Genomic DNA, 6,359 nt, shown 5'->3' with positions numbered 1-6,359 from the left:
AAAAAAAAAAAAAAAAAAAAAAAAAAAAAAAAAAAAAAAGAAAAGACAGAAAGACAGAAACACAAACAGAAAGACAGGAAAGAGAAAGAAAGAAAGAAAGAAAGAGAGAGAGAAAGAAAGAGAGAGAAAGAAAGAAAGAAAGAAAAGTAAGAAAGAAAGGAAAGAAAGAAAGAAGAAAGAAAGAAAGAAAGAAAGAAAGAAAGAAAGAAAGAAAGAAAGAAAGAAAGAAAAGGAAGGAAGGAAGGAAGGGAGGGAGAAAGCAAATAAAAACTCTTGGCCCAGTGGGCCCTGAGTAGCTGGGGTGCCAGGCGGGGATGGCTCAGTCAGCTTGTAGAGGCGGGTACATGGAAAGGCCCTCATGGTGCTGATGTAGGTCTCATGGTGTATACCTCCAACACTCAGGATCAGTTTATTACCCAAGCCTTCCATGGAAAACTGTGGGCCTGCTTGTCTGCTGGCTTGGATCTGCTGGCAACAGGATGGATGACAGGGGTTAGGATGGGATCCTGCCTTCCTCTCCCTCCCAAGTTTGGTTAGGGCAGGGAGGGGGCTGAGAGCCACAGAAGTGATGTGACAGCCCAGGCACCCAAGGGAGGCTATCTCGGGCAAGGAGTTGGGGTGCCTTTTTCTCCTGGGCTCTCAGGAATCAGGAGGACAGCAAGCTCTCAAGTGTGGTCACAGTGACCGGCCAGTCTCTCCTGGGCCCAGCAGTCCCAAGAGAAAAACCAGCCTAACCTGGAAACAGATGTGTTTCAGGGACTCTTTGGAGGTGTCTGGTGGCTCTGAGAGAATAGTTGTGCCATGGTATACAGCAGGGGAAGTTACAAAGAGGCAACTGCAGACTAAATGGCCAGGATAGGGAAGGGATCTCTTCATCTTCTGTCATCACTTTGAAAACTTGGGACTGGGGTGGGTGGGATGGGGAAAGGAGTAAAAGGAAAAGCCATCAAAGTGCAGGGGATAGAGAGTAGAGTGAAAATGGGAGTGACACGGAAGCCTGAGGGCCTTAGAGATCCCCAGGCCTCCACAGGGAATAGGAGGTACCTGACTGGAGAAACTGGCTTGGGGGTCGGCAGATCTGACAGTGATGGTTATTGACTCCAACTCCCCTGGCGCCCAACCCTGGGCACTCCTCAGCAGCAGCACCAGCAGCATTGGCACTATCAGCCTCTGTGAGTCTTTCTAAAATTGCTTTGGGCTTAATGAGTTCCTTGCCTGGGAATAGAAAGGGGTAAGAACAGAGTGGGGATTGGGAGGAGGGGGAGAGAGAGAGAGCGCAAGAGGAACACAGAAGAGCAAATGGTTGGGGTGTGGGGAAAGTCAAAACACCTACAGAGACCAACATTTCAGTGTCTCCTACCCCCCTGAGAAGAGTTTGTCTGGGCCTCCCATGTTTGTCCCTGAGGACAAAAAAAGAGGGCACAGGCTGGCACTCCCAGTCCAGGAACCTCTCCCAACCCCTGCCAGCCCCTGCTCACTCACTTGGTTGTTTGCATGGTGGACGAACACTGGCAGTGAAGGGACTGATGGCTGGTTGAGTGGCGGGGCCGGAGGTAGTGGGGTGGGTGGTGTGGCCAGCCTTGCTGTTGCCTCCGGAGTTCTGGAGTCCGTGTCTGCGCCTGCATCGAAAGCTCTCCGGCCCCAGGGCCAGGGTGTGCTCACGGAAGAGACGGAGAAGAGCTAGGGTTTTCCGGGCGCCTCTTGTTCCTGCTATGGCAAGAGGAGTAAGTGCAACAACTGAACCCCGGGCTGTCTGTGCCCCTGCCTGTTTGTTTAGGGAGGCAGTCCTGGCCCCCAGCCAGCACCGAATCAGACAAGGGACCCTAGCCAACTTTGCTGCTCCTCCTTCCTCCCTCCCACCACGCCCCCCTGCCTTAGTTGCAGCCTGGAGCAGAGGGAAAGGAAGAGGCAGCTGGAGGAAAAACATAAGTTAGGCGGTCAGGCTCCAGCCAAGAGGACACCTCACAAGACCAGCTAATATTTGGAACGACTTTCTCCCCCACCACCCAGCCCCACTCTAATTCCCTACCCTTCCCCCAGCTCTGCTGCAGTCCTCCTATCAGAAGCCCGCAGAGGAGAAAGGGGTGTGGGGGGAGGGGTAAAACAAGGACCAGGAGACAGCCTGGGAGAGCAGATGCGCTCCTGACTGTATCCAGCTGCTTCCGCCCACTCATTTTTCTTTTCTTTTCTCGAAAGGCCTCATGCCAAGGCAGGGGATAGAGATTGGAGAAGGGGAGGGGCAGGGGAAAAAGAGAGAATCCTGCTTGCCTGTGGCCTGTGCCAGAACTGGCAGAGACCCCTGCCCCTTTGAGACAAGCCATAGCCCCTCCTCCCGCTTTTCCTCTACTCCAGCCCCCAAGACCCCCTCCCTGGGGATTGAGCCAGTCTTTTATTTTGCTAATGATGAGAGTTTGCCAATGGAGCACCAGATGAATCTAAATTCCAAGGTAGCCCCCACCCTTTGGCCCAGCCTCCAGGCCTCTCTCCCTTAACCAGACCAGAAATTTCTATGAGGAATAAAAATTCCTACCATAATCCAACACCCTCCCTAACTCGTCCATTTCAGCCCATTCCTCTCTCAGGATCAGGGCTGAGCTGAATGGAGAGTTTCAAGACAAGCGAGCGGTATACTGGCTCCTCTTCCGTCTTCATTTCTGACTTGCTGTAGGGCTGGCGGAGTGGAGTGGTTTCCTCAGTGGACTTCATGGCGACAGTGAGAGTGGAGGGAAGTGGTGACAAACACAAAGGTATACAGGGACCCCAGAGTTCAGCTCTACAGAGCTGGATTCTTAACCTCTCAAAAAATGGCAGATAAGAACTTGGGCACTTGGGGATTTTCAGAGTGGAGAGGTTAGAAGCAGCAGCTTCCTCTCTCTGCCCGCTCCTTTTCCCTTCCCCTCACCTGTGCTACCCCTCATCCACTCCAGCACATTTGCTTCTTGCGTCCCTAAATCTGCCCATCTCTTTCATGCATGGTGCTTTTCTTCCGGACACTGCTGTAGCCACTCCAGCTGTATATCAACGACTTCTTCCGTATCTATCTCTAATGCCTCACTACTTTCTGGGAGCCTTCCTTGATGCCTTTCCTCTAAGATAGGGTCCTGTCCTCTGCATTCTCATAACCTGCTTTAGGTTTTTTTCCTAGAATACTCTTCATACTCCTCCCTCCAGCCGTGCTCCTGGCATTGAGTGGGCACTCATAAGCTACCAAACAAACACAAGTTATAACAGCTTGTGATTAGCAGATCTCTCACTTTTCAGAATACAGTCTTCTGCTTTCCTTAATTCTAACCTAAATCCTACCTGCTTTGTTATCCTAATTAGACTGATGCCAGCTCCCACAATGCCTCAGCCTTTTCGTATTTGCCACTGGCTGGTGAGGTCTAACTAAAGACAAACTGGTGACTAGTCTTGCAAATGCAGCCACAGCAGAAGCAGTTTGCCAGGTTTCCTGGAATAATTCTTCCATCCTCAAGGCACGGCCTCTTCTTGTTCCTCATAGGTCAGGTCTTTAAAGATTCTACCAAGATACCAAAAGCAATGCAAAAACAAAAATTAAAATTGCCTGCAATCCCAGCACTGTGGGAGGCCATGGCTGGTGGATCACTTGAGGTCAGGTGTGTGAGACCAGCCTGGCCAACATGGTGAAATCCGTCTCTACTAAAAATACAAAAAGTAGCCAGGCGTGGTGGAGGGCGCCTATAATCCCAGCTACTAGGGAAGCTGAGCCAGGAGAATCGCTTGAATTTGGGAGGCAGAGGTTGCAGTGACCTGAGATCGTGCCACTGCACTCCAGCTTGGGTGACAGAGCAAAACTCTGTCTCAAAAAAAAATAAATAAATAGAAATAGAAAATAAATAAAAATTGACAAATGAGACCTAGTTAAATTAAAGAGCTTCTGTACAGAAAAATAAACTATCAACAAAGTAGGCATAATCTACAGAATGGGAGAAAATATTTGCATACTATGCATCCAACAAAGGTCTAATATCCACAATCTATAAGAAACTTGAATTAACAAGCAAAAACCCACAACCACATTAAAAAGTGGGCAAAGAACATGAACAGACCCTTTTTAAAAGAAGACATGCATGCAGCCAACAAGCATATGAAAACTCATTCAGCATCACTCATCATTAGAGAAATGCAAATCAAAACCACAATGAGATACTATCTCACACCAGTCAGAATGGCTAGTATCAAAAAGCCAAAACAAACAAACAAACAAACAAAAAACATGCTGGCAAGGCTGTGGGAAAAAGGGAATGCTAGCACACTGCTGGTGGGAATGTAAAATAGCTCAGCTATTGTGGAAAGCAGGGTAGGGCCAGGCATGTAATTCCAGCACTTTGGGAGGCCAAGCCAGGAGGATCACTTGAGACAAGGAGTTTGAGACCAGGCTGGGCAACAGAGCAAAACCCTGTCTCTATAAAATAAAAATCATAATAACATTAGCCAGGCATGGTGGCAAGCCCCTGTAATCCTAACAGTTTGGGAGGCTGAGGTGAGAGGATCACTCACTTGAACCCAGAAGTTTGAGGCTGCAGTGAGCTATGATCATGCCACTACACTCCAGCCTGGGTAATAGAGACTCTGTCTCTAAATAAATAAATAAATGCAGTGTGGTAGTTTCTCAAAGAACTCAAAATAGAATTACCATTCGACCTAGCAATTCCCATTGCTGAGTATACACCCAACCAAAGGAATATAAATTGTTCCATTATGAAGACACATGCACACCTATGTTCATTGCAGCGCTATTCACAATAGCAAAGACGTGGAATAAACCTAAATGACCATCAACGATAGACTGGATAAAGAAAATGTGGGGCCAGCTGCAGTGGCTCACGCCTGTAATCCCAGCACTTTGGTAGGCCAAGGCAGGAGGATTGCTTGAGCCCAGGAGTTCAAGACCAGTCTGGGAAACATGGTGAAACCCTATCTCTACTAAAAATACAAAAATTAGCCAGGTGTGGTGGTGTGTACCTGTAGTCTCAGCTACTCCGGGGCTGAGACAGGAGAATCGCTTGAGCCCAGGAAGCAGAGGTTGCAGTGAGCTGACATCATATGCCACTGCACTCCAGCTTGGGTGACAGAGCCAGACCCTGTCTCATTAATAATAATAATAAAACTGTGGCGCATATAAACGTAGAATACTACATAGACATAAAAAGCCCTCATGCAGTGAGTGGCTCATGCCTGTAAATCCCAACACTTTGGGAGGCCAAGGCGGGTGAATCACTTGAGGCCAGGGGTTCGAGACAAGCCTGGGCAACATGGTAAAACTCCATCTCTACTAAAAACACAAAAATTAGCCGGCCATGGTGGTACACATCTGTAATCCCAGCTATTTGAGAGGCTGAAGCATGAGAATCCCTTGAGCCCGGGAGGTGGAGGCTGCAGTGAGCTGAGATCATGCCACTGCACTCCAGCCTGGGCAACAGAGCAAGAATTGGTCTCAAAAAAAACAAAAAAAGAATACTACAGAGTCTTTAAAAGGGGCAAGATCATGTCCCTTGCAGTAACATGAATGGAACTGGAGGTTATTATCCTAAGTGAACTAATGAGGAACAGAAAATCAAATACTGCATGCTCTCATTTATAAGTGGGAGCTAAATGATGAGAACACATGGACACAGAAAGGGAAACAACAGACACCAGGGCCTACTTGAGGATGAAGGTTGGAAGGAGGGAGAGGATTGAAAAACTACCTGTCAAGTACTGTGCTTATTATCTGGGTGACTGAATAATCTGCACATCAAACCCCCGTGACATTCAATTTACCTATAGAACAAACCAGCATATGTACCCTGAACCTAAAATAAAAGTTAAATAAGCCGCGTGCAGTGGCTTACGGCTATAATACCAACACCTTGGGAGGCTGAGGCAGGTGGATCACCTGAGGTCAGGAATTCCAGATCAGCCTGGCTAACATGGCAAAAACCCGTCTCTACTAAAAATACAAAAATTAGCCGGGCATAGTGGCGGGCGCCTATAATCCCAGCTACCCAGGAGGCTGAGTTTGCAGTGAGCTGAGATTGCACCATTGCACTCCAGTCCTTGGTAGCCTTGTACATGTGTGAGGTAGTGGGTCTTGCCCTCTCCATACTGGAGGGCTAGAACTCTGTCCACATCTTGGGAGCCTGTTCCACACACTCTGTACCTGTCTGGCCAAGTGAAAAGGCTCCGTAAATCCAGAATCTGGCCCCAAACCATTTTTGTGAACTCTTTTCCCACTCCGTTTCTCCTGCGACCTCGGGCTACTCCCTGTTCCCCCAAAACAGCATCATGTACCCCTCCCTCTGTCTTTCCTTAAGCCATTCCTTCTGACTAGAATGCCTGCCTTTCCCTCTCCCTCC

General features: G+C 48.4%; 1 long non-coding RNA gene across 2 annotated transcripts in view; it reads right to left on the bottom strand.

The window, feature by feature from the left end:
* Positions 1-1,853, bottom strand: part of LOC116535030 — a 2,048-nt gene extending 195 nt beyond the window's left edge. For both annotated transcript variants that reach the window (XR_004262012.1, XR_004262011.1), the window contains exons 1-2: positions 1,483-1,853; positions 1,045-1,215 (exon numbers count right to left, since the gene is read on the bottom strand). This is a non-coding gene — a long non-coding RNA (uncharacterized LOC116535030). The remainder of the gene's footprint in view (positions 1-1,044; positions 1,216-1,482) is intronic.
* Between the last annotated feature and the right edge of the window lie 4,506 nt (positions 1,854-6,359).

This window comes from Sapajus apella, unplaced genomic scaffold (assembly GCF_009761245.1).
Source record: "Sapajus apella isolate SASKATOON/1434 unplaced genomic scaffold, GSC_monkey_1.0 scaffold91, whole genome shotgun sequence".
Lineage (NCBI taxonomy): Eukaryota > Metazoa > Chordata > Mammalia > Primates > Cebidae > Sapajus > Sapajus apella.
The sequence above is the reverse complement of the archived record's forward strand: the minus strand, read 5'-3'. Positions and strand labels throughout refer to the sequence as shown.